The sequence below is a fragment of the Gallus gallus genome, chromosome 1 (assembly GCF_016699485.2).
Source record: "Gallus gallus isolate bGalGal1 chromosome 1, bGalGal1.mat.broiler.GRCg7b, whole genome shotgun sequence".
Taxonomy (NCBI): Eukaryota; Metazoa; Chordata; class Aves; order Galliformes; family Phasianidae; genus Gallus; species Gallus gallus.
In genome coordinates, this window is record NC_052532.1 from 64,819,721 (window position 1) to 64,830,091 (window position 10,371).

Below are 10,371 nucleotides of genomic sequence, written 5' to 3' on the forward strand. Positions count from 1 at the left end.
TTCCTTCCACTCCATAATCTGAGTGTTCTGCTAATACCCAGAGCATTTCTTATTTTCTTTAACAATGTTGAGGAAAAACGGGAAGCATAGATGGATGATGCAGGCACAGCTAGCTATATCCCTGCAAAATATCTACCCACCAGCTATACCACCTCTCTTGCCTAGTTACACTAATAATTTAAAGATAAACATCAGACATTTTTCAGCAACCCCCACACTGAAACAATTGCATGTTTCATAGTTTCCTAAAGCCTCCATGAAAGTCAGCAGATTTATGGTTTAAAGAAAAACACGCTATCACATTCAACAGCTTGCAAAAATAAACTTCCTCCCAAATTTGACGTTCCCTGATTGTGGTGTAACTTTTTTTTAAAGGGCAGTTACAGCCTAAGACTTCTGTAATTGTTCAGTTGAAAGCTGCTTGCTGCTTCTGTGAAGTGTTCACACTGCCTGTCCATGTACTTCTGTATGCTCCTGCAGTCCACTAGTGCTATGCTTGCTCATAGCACTGAATGCAACTCATTGTTAATACACTGTGCAAAAAGTGATCTTAATAAAGAAAACATAATCTTCAGCCCTTGAAAACTTATGTATTCTTGTAGAAATTGCTTTTATTCCCTAGAAGCTCATCAGGTCTTTGGGGGACGGACTACACTTCTGGAGCTCCATTCTAACCTCAGATCACAGTTCTTCTCACACCCCCTTCATGTTCTTGAGCAGTTTTGGGAATGGGGGAGATTTTTTTTATCTTCAGGTTCTCAACCCAGCCTCCCAGGTGCAATTAGCTCCATAACACTCATTTTCCACCTGATGCATGAACGTGGCACAAGAAAAACAGTGGTAGACCTAACTCAACATCTTGTTAAAGATCATGCATAAAATGAATTGAGTCTTTAATGTTTTCTGACTCTTCCTGACTAAAAAGAATTGTTCTCACTTCTTTGCGTAAGTGATCTTTATTTGCCTAATGCATGCATTTGCCTATGATGACCCCAGTGTTTCCCTGTACCTACAGGAACTACTATTTCAATCAAAAAAATGTTTGACCTTGCTTATATGGACTTGGATCAAAATGACAGTGTAAAGAACAATATATTCAGTTGCTCAGCAAAGCCCATAGAATTCTGCATACTGCTTGGAAATGCAACCCCAGTAAAATCAGGGAATTAGGAGCTGTGTCGGAAAACATATCTGGACTCCATTTCACATATTCTCTGAGGTACTATTAAAAACTTGGTTATGTCATAAATGTATTTGTTGAAATGATTTATATGTCTGATGGAAAGTGGCACTTCATCAGGATTACAATTTTGTTTTGTGTTTTTTTCTTTTTCCTGATATATTCTAGATTCACTAAAATATTCATCAAGAGAGATTCTATGACTCCAAGGCAGAATTTAATGGGACCAGAACTGAGGCGGATTGTTGAGGATGCTTGTACAGAGGCCATAATGTCTGTATAAAATGTTATAACTTGCAATCATATTCCTGACCTGATCCAGCAGGAATGATATAAATACCAGTGTTTTAGCTGGTCTGGGATAGGCATTAATCTACCTCCTGCTTTCACTGATACAAAGAGGAACAAAGAAATATATATCTCCAATAATTATACAAGATATCCTCCAGCAGTAATGCCTCCTATTTTATGACATTGGCCATGGTGTCAGAGGCACATGTTGGTGGTATGGCAGTAGAGCTTGAAACTCCCTGCCAAAGTTCCATTCCATTCTCTTGCTGTGTGATGGTTGGCAGCAGAGGGGCAGTCTGACAGAACGTTGTCTGGCATAGAAGTGAACATGAAGTAAAGGTGTGTTGCTGAATTCCTCCATATGGAAAAAATAGCACCCATTTACATTCACTGGTGCTTGCTGAATGTTTCTGGAGACCAAACAGTGAATGTGAGTACAGTGAAGTGGTGGGTGGTGCGACAGCAGAGGCGACAGTGACAGTGGTTCACCTCTGCTGGTACAGATTTTTCCAAGTGCAGCATGAAGGCTCTTGTTTGTGGCTGACAAAAATGCATATCTAATGGTGATGACTATGTTGAAAAATTGGGTTTTGTAGCTGAGAATTTGCTCTATCAAATAGTGTTATTGTGGTCTTCATTGTAGTTTCCATGGAAATAAATATGAACCATTACTTTTGAAACAACCTGCGTAATTTAACTGGAAATTTAAAACCTATGTGTAACAAAGAGAAGATTAATGTAACGGAAGAGCTTTCTAACAAGAATTCTAAATCCTAATTTGATAAAGCCCAAATCCTAATTTAGTTAACATAGAACTTGATCTGCCTATGAAAGGGATTATGTATGTCATTGCCTGTAATTGCCAAATGGAAATGGAATACCTCAACAGGCCCATTCCAATCTCATATTTTTAAAAAGCCTTCTATATTTTTGTATTCATTTTTCTACCAAATGGGGATGGTTTTTGAGCTTAAAATATGATGGAAAAATTGAACTGTTCCTTTCTTAACTCTTTTGTATAAACACCTGTAAACTCAATCTTTGTAAAAGTTTGAGTGATTGGTCAAGTTGCCCAAATGGCAACAAAGTTTTGTACATTTTTATTCATTTGCATTCTTAGTTATGCTTGTATTTCTAAAGTTTATCTCCTCTACAGGGAAGAAGAAGTGACAAAGAGCTGATGTGAGAGACAGAAATTATCAACAAATGAATCCTAAAATGCTTAAAAATTTTTCTTGTTAGTATAATTTTTTTTTCATCTTCTCTTTTCTGCCTGCTTATTTCAAATCTGAAAGACCTGCAAAATATTTTTAAAAAGGAATGCACCATATTTTCAACAGGAAAATTTGTGAAACCATGATCATAAGATCTTACGTTATCTTTCCCTTCCTTTGAAATGACAGAGATCGTTAAGAACTTATTTATATATTGTGTAACTTTATTACTGAATTCATTCACAATTATCTGTGAAAAGACTATGGAACAGTTGGTCCTAGTTACCATAATTGTCATAACCAGGATAGAATTGATTAAAATTCAATTGCAGGTCCATCAGTTGTAGGCATCTAAGAAAACATCAATTCTTTTGAATTTAGGAGGAGTATTAGAAAGACATATATAGCTTGTTCTAAATTCTCAAAAATCTCCTGAGAAAAAAAAGTGTGAGAAAGTAAGAACTAGGTAGTCCATAGTGATACAGATGTATTATATGGAGTACTTGTTTTCAAACTAACACAAGAAAACATGAAGATTTATGACTAATTAATCTAAAACAGTTACAGGTACATCTTATCTGACAAGTGGTTTGTCATTCACAGTATGTAAAACTAAACAGTTTTAGCATCTAAAATGCTAAAAGAATGACACTGTTATCTGATAAGATGTACTAAAAACATTCATAAAAATAGGTATTGGAAAAGGTGAATTGAGGTCTTTAACAAAATAAATTTACTATTCGTAGACTTTCATTCTTCCTGTCACCTTTGAAAATACAGATATTTGTCTGTCAGGATATAAAAGAGTCCATTCCTTCTTATGTGATTTATGGGAGGTGGAAGGCCAGTTTTAGTAATGTGTCCCAGATGTATCATTTTTAGTTGACAAAAAAATAAAAAGTAGGATTATACCAAGTCTTACTTTAATTTATTTATGCCCATAAAATATCTGACATTATAAGTACAGCCATGTTAATCAAGCTTCCCTTTTTTGCAATGCTTTTAGCTGGCCTAAATCCTGTGGCAAAGGCCTGATCTGCTTACTGCTAAACCTTGAAAATTTGAATTTGATTGTAATTTTTCTAAGCTTTACAATTTCTCTCCTGCAAGTCTAAAATACAATGGATAAGAACTGGATTCACGGATTCTAATTTTGGCCATCCACATTAGGCCTCAGTCTAAGATCACTGTCAGTGCTTCAGATTTTACTAAGATACCAGAGAAAGAAACAAACTGTCAGAGGGTAATTTGCCCAAATTATTTTAAAGATGGATTCTAGGGATGGAATTAGTTTCCTCTTCTTTCTCTATTAGTCACCCAAGGAATTTTTGATTAGTTCACAGTGCCGTAGATACTCCTGCTCCTTCCAAGTATGTGCTACTTCTAGTTGAAGTGCTCATACATGGCACTCTGTGACTGCAAAATACAGGTTTGTCAAGATCTGAATGACAAGAAGGAGCTTCATTTTTTTGTTCTATTACTTTCCCTTGCATGGCAGAATGAATATTGGTTACATGAAGATTTGAACAATATTATGTGAAAGCAAAAATAAGAAGGAAAAGAAGAAAAATTCTGTCAAGAGAACTTTTCTGAGATCTGATCCCTCTTGCAAATAAAATTAATTGTGGCATGTAGTAACACATTAATTTCCTTGTAAAATAGCTGAGCCAGTTTTTAATTGTCTGCTTACAAAGATTTGCACTGAACTAGAACTGATCTTAGTATTATTTTCCTTTCAAGAAAATATGCTGTACATATTTTCTTGACTGAATGCCTACTACGTTTTGTATTTTTTGTCATATGCTAGCATCTGATATGTTTAGTTAAATACTTTGTAGGTGTTACTGTTCCCTAGAATGAAAGATCTAGACTTTAGAGCAAAACATATTCCTTCTTCTGATATAAACCCTGTACTTTTTAAAAAGCATGCAGTTTAAAAAAAAAAAAAAAAAACACCAAAAACAAACATATGCACCTTGAGTGCCATTTCTGGGAGTGAATTGTCACGTACTATTGCTACAGTGTAAGAAAACAGCCACCATTTTTGTGCTAAATTTCAAGTGTAGCAATAGAGTGACTATTAAACCGACAGACAGACAATGTAAATCTAGAAGCAAGTAATATGTATATTTCAACCATCTGGGCTTTTGCTCTTTTCAATATTTGTTTGCTAGTTCATTCTCCTATCTATAATCTAGAGGTTTATGGCAAAGTAAACCTATAAATCCTAACAACCATATTTTCATTTGGAAGCTGGACCAGCTGTCAATAAACATCGAAAGAACTGCTCAGTCTTCAGAGGACGTGTGTTAAAAGAGAGGGTTCATGCATAACAAAATTGCTGGAGTAAAAATTATTTATTGAGCTTATTCGTGGCTGTTATTGCTCATGAACCTTGCAGGTCTCCCCAGATATTGGGTGGCTGAAAACTTAAAATGCCATCTCTCTGAAGATTTTTCTGCGTGTGTCTTACTTTAGACCTGCATTTCAGCATGGTCTTCATCTTTTATATTGATCAAAAGTCTTTTTAGGTCTAGGTCTATGACCCCTCCAATGGCAAAGAGTCATTTCAAACTTGACAAAAGTTGGTTGATGTCAGTGAATATGCAAATACTCAACTACAATCTTCCTACTGAATTCTGTGTCTTCTGCCTCACTTCCTTGGGGTGAAACACTGCCCCTGTGAGTAACATAAATGTATATTTCCCCACAATTTTTAATTCAATTACTGAGACTAGTCATGAGATCAACATAGTAATCAGTACGAGTGTGAAGAATCTGCAATGAATGTAGTCATTACCATCACATAGTCCACAATTTAAATTTATCCTTTCACTGTGTGGTATTTTATGATCAGGAAGTAAGAGAGTAACAGTTTTATTTTGGGAGTATACTGCTTACTTTTGTTTGAACAGTCTACATTTTTACAATATTTATGCACCAATTGAATGTGTGATATGTAGCTGAAAATGAAAAGGCATATCTAAATCTTAAGCAGTTTTTGTGCAGAAGGAAGTCCTATGATTTTGCAAAAAATGTATACAGTTTAAGGCAGTAGAATTACAAATGTAATATAGAAAGGCTATGCTATGCTACGCTATGCTACGCTACGTTACGTTACGCTACGTTACGTTATGTTATGTTACGTTACGTTACATTATGTTATGTTTGTGGTCTGATTTTCAAAAATTTTCAGTCCTTTGGATACGATAAGTTAATTATGACATTTAAGTATCTTGGCAAGTAATAGTTTTGGATTTGACAGGCCATGGATTTTATGTTCTATTTATGTGCAGGATTTCTAGGTGCCAGGCACTACGCTTACATGAAAGCTGATTCTCTTTGGTGCTAGCAATACAAGTACTCATCTACATCTAAACTTCTTTTTCAAAATGCATATTGGCTGATGTTTATAGACAGCCTAATAGAAGACGAAAATATTTAACATGGAATGTCACCCATAGTATTAGTGTTATCTCAAGTGAGGTTTGCCTTGCATTTTCACAGATGATTTCAGAATGTTTTCCTGGACAGACCATATTATCCTGCTACTCAGGTGCTCCAAGTCATTGTCATTAAGCTGACTCCTGCGATTCTTTTATCCTGTACACCGACTTTGTGGTCAAGGTAACTGCACTATATAGCAGCATTCCCAAGCTTGCTTGTGTGTAGGTGTTTTACACAAGAGTACTATGTCATGCACACCAATGTAAGTAGTACAAGTTTTCAGGAGCAGCTGGACAACTGCACTCTGCCCAAGTTCACTAGCATACAGACTGCGCTGGCACTTCCTGGATGCCATGTAGACCTGCCTGTCAGAGCCTACCATCTGAGGAGAATGAGAACAGCATCCAATAATAATATTCTGTGATATTCAACAGCAGTTCCATCTTCAGTTATAAACAATTTGCAGCAAAACAGAAAAGTACCTACTGTTCCCAATTTTTTTTTTCCCCTGCAAACTCATGCTTCTTTAATCTTCTTAGGATTTTTCTCAGTTTGTTTTTCAGGAGTTTATTTGATTTATGGTTTTATTAATTTTCCAAGAACTTTTGCTAGTAGTATGATTTGCCTGTGTTTTTCCAACAGGAAATGAGATCAAGACTGGTGTGTGATGCCAATTTTCAAAATTTTATTAACAGCAGAGAAATGTTTCTTGGAGAAAAGTTGGGTTTTGCCACCTGTGTTCTCAGTCCTGAAGATAGTTTTCTCTGAGTACTTGAGCAAATAACTTCACAACACTCCACCTCAGTTTCCTACTTTTTAAAAATGGGGATAATAATACTTGACCCAGCCTAGAAAAACAGTTGAAAGTACAAATGGGAGTGATAGCTGTTATATCTGAGCCAAATCTTGAAACCTTGTTGAGGTTTTCATAAAGTAGCTTTTGATGTCCTATTCATCATTCTCCAGAGTTTAGGAAAAAAAGCAAAAAAAAAAAAAAAAAACAACAAACATCTAACTGATTTTGACAGAATCCTTCACTTCAGTTTTCACTTGGATAGCATCTAAGTTGTCAGCCAGAGTTTGCTTATGTGCATGCTGAGCAAAAACTATTATGCCTTTATTACTGAAGTCTCTGGAGGAGTAAGTCACTTTTTACTACAGTCTGAGAGAATGTCCCCTCTGTCATCCACTGGATTCAACGTGTTGGATTGGTTGTTCAAGAAGAAAAAAGGCAACCAAAACCCAAACTGAAATACCACATTACTCAATGGAAATTTACTTCCAAATGTTTTCAGTGTTTTTAGGGTTACCCTTGTTACAGAACAGCAGTTGCTTCTTCCAGTTGGCTCTAACACAGTACAAAATGTCTCCTTACACAAGTCTAATGCTAGCAAAAATCACATTTCTTTACTAAAACATTCTAACTCTACTGTGATTCATTTTTTTACTCATAGCATACAATTACCTCTCTTAGAATGAATATCAGTCTCTTGATAGAGGTAAAATACCAGAATCATGTCCTGTCTCCTGGAATTTTTGTCTGATAGCTGTTCAAAAGTCTGGCCCTAAGCCATCCAAGTATTGAATTTAGAGCAGATGTTGAGGGTGTTCTAACTCTCAATCTGCTAGAAGTAATATTTAAGAAAATTGGAACAAGCTAATCAATTTTAAAAAGAGTATTCAACTCATACTTTTTCTTCCTAATTCCACTAGCAAAAGGAAAAATATCAATTCAAGTTCCAGTCTTTCCTTCAACCACTTCAGTGTGATCAGAGAGCTTTTCTTGTCTCTGAAGAATTGACTCACAATGATTCTTTTTAGAACAGGTTATTTTGATTGCGCTTTCTGCATATAAAACTTCCTTCTCTAACACGTGTATATTTGCATTCCCAGTTTATTATAGTCCCGTTGCTGTTCTTAGTGGACCTGTGATGTTTACAGAGTGAAAAGAAGAGGGAACTTGTTTTTAGTACCATATTCTTTGTGTCATATGACACAGTAACAGGGAAGACTGATTTGGCTGTGAAAACTGTGCATAGAAGGCCTGAGATAATGTGCTGATACTGTATCCACGGGGAGGATGCAGTGAGAAAATCCTTGAAGCTCCCTATAAACAAGGTCACTGTTTTAATGACAGTGTGTGGAAATTCACATTTAGTCTCCAGAAGAGAACTCTTTTTTCTGTAAGTTATGGAAAAAATCCATGCAGGTAGTAATATTTTTTTATATGCCAATAGATCCCAAAACACCTTATAAAAGCATCCATCTATAGGAAAACAAACAAGCCTCTGTAGGGTCAAGACATGATCCCCACAGATAACCAGTGCAGAGAAAACACAGATTAAAAAAAACACAGATTCTTAGTAAAACAACCTGCATTACCAGTGTGACACAGACATGATCATGTTGTCAAGGTTTCTTCAGTAGTTCTCTTAAAACAACCAAAGTTAAAGAGGTAACATCAGGTTTGTCAGTCTGGATTGTACACGTTCAAGTAGACAGTGGAGTTGAACAGTGTAACAGAGAAATTAATTGAGCCTTTTTTCTAAGTAACTGATTTTTAGGGTGCTACACCATTGTAAAATTGAATAGCATATGTGAATTATGAATTATGGAATTAAAAATTGTGGATCAAAGTAGCTAGTACTTTAAGGGCTACCTTAACCGTTAAGTTGGAAAGAATCTTCTTGAATACAGTTAAGTCTGACTAATGTTTCATAGGAAGCAGAGACTGTGCAATAGGTTTTTTTATATGGAACAAAACCTATTAAGCACCTCATGATGTGAAGGCAATTCCAAATTATATGAACAGAATTTTCTTGATTTACAGGCAATGCATTCTTTAATGTTACAACGAGTGGCCACCAGGATGGTTTGGAGCCAAAACAACGTTCAAGTAGTCCCACCCTTGTAATTTTCTAGCCTGGTTTTGGATTCAGACACTTAGAATTCCATGTCTAGTGAAAAAAAGAAAAAAGAAAATAACTGTTTCTTCTTTGTAGTTCAATGGTGTTGTCTTTCTGAAAAACAAGTTCATGTAACTCAGCGATACTTTAAAGGGAAATGGCCAACATAAACTTTATCATTTTTTTAATCTGAATCATATCTCTTTTTAAGAATCCACTAAAAAACAGTTCTTGCAAATTCATTTTGGTCTCCATGATGCATGCAAGGTAGGACAGGGTTGACCAGCTGCAGTTAGCCTACTGCTAAGCTCAGCCAATTGGTTGCTCCATACTCCAAGCAGATGTTTCTCCTTTATACTGATGGAACTCTTGTAGACCATATCCTTTTGCAAGAGAAACACCAGTGCAGTTGGAAGCTGGGAGGACTCATCTCAACAACAGAAGCAAGGTGCCAGAAGCATCAGCAGCAGTTTATTAATAAAAATTCATGAAAAGAAGAGCACTTGCATTTTGTTTACAACAAAACAAAACAAAACATTTTTTCTTAGCTTTTTTCTTCTGTGCAAGGTGCTATTAGAAGTAGCATTGCTTTTTCCTGTAGCAATTTACATCTGTGTGAGAGGAAAGGTAGGGAATCTCTTGCCGTTATCTGTATGGTTTCTGTATGCTGATCACAAAATGGGAGAGTGATCTGCATTTATGTAAATTTTTGCTATTAAGATTCATGTATCATATCTGATAATTGATATGCTTTAGCTATATTCTAGTCTAAAATAACTAAATTATATTATACTTCAAGAGTATAGATTAAATGTAATTTGAGTCTTATATCAGAAGCAGCTCTACTAACGTGTGTGAATTTATATCTGTTTATGTCACTGTTAGAAAAGAACAATGCCTATTAAATCTTCCCTAGAGGATGAATGACAATGAACAGACCTAGGACTCTTCTGTAGACTTTAAATGAGAATTGTTTCTAGTTCCTGGAAACATTTTCTCTTTTCTTAGGATTTGTACACCTGGTTTTGCCCAGTCAATGGTACAGAAAGTTATTTATGAAATGGTAATTAATGCCACTGCTTTGTGTCTTATGTAAATGTGACCTGAACCCCATAGAGACAAGTTTCTCATAAAGGACATAAAAGACAGGGAAAACTGAGGAACAGCCTGTCTTCCCTTGTTGTTGTTTTCTAGAAACAGTGGCAGAGGCTTGAAGCTTGCAATAGCTATTGGATAAAATGTTATAAGATAATGCAAAGTCTTTGGGAGCAGAAATTTTTCTTTCTCTCTGTCTCTCCCTCCCCTAGTTTGGTCCAAAGATAACCTGGCTCCT

General features: G+C 35.8%; 1 long non-coding RNA gene across 2 annotated transcripts in view; it reads left to right on the forward strand.

The window, feature by feature from the left end:
- The window catches only part of LOC101747667, a 161,544-nt gene extending 159,633 nt beyond the window's left edge, over positions 1–1,911 (forward strand). Inside the window, exon 36 of one of the 2 annotated variants that reach the window (XR_005842768.2) lies at positions 1,016–1,911. This is a non-coding gene — a long non-coding RNA (uncharacterized LOC101747667). The remainder of the gene's footprint in view (positions 1–1,015) is intronic. The other variant, XR_005842761.1, reaches the window with a different exon arrangement.
- The last annotated feature ends 8,460 nt before the right edge of the window (positions 1,912–10,371 follow it).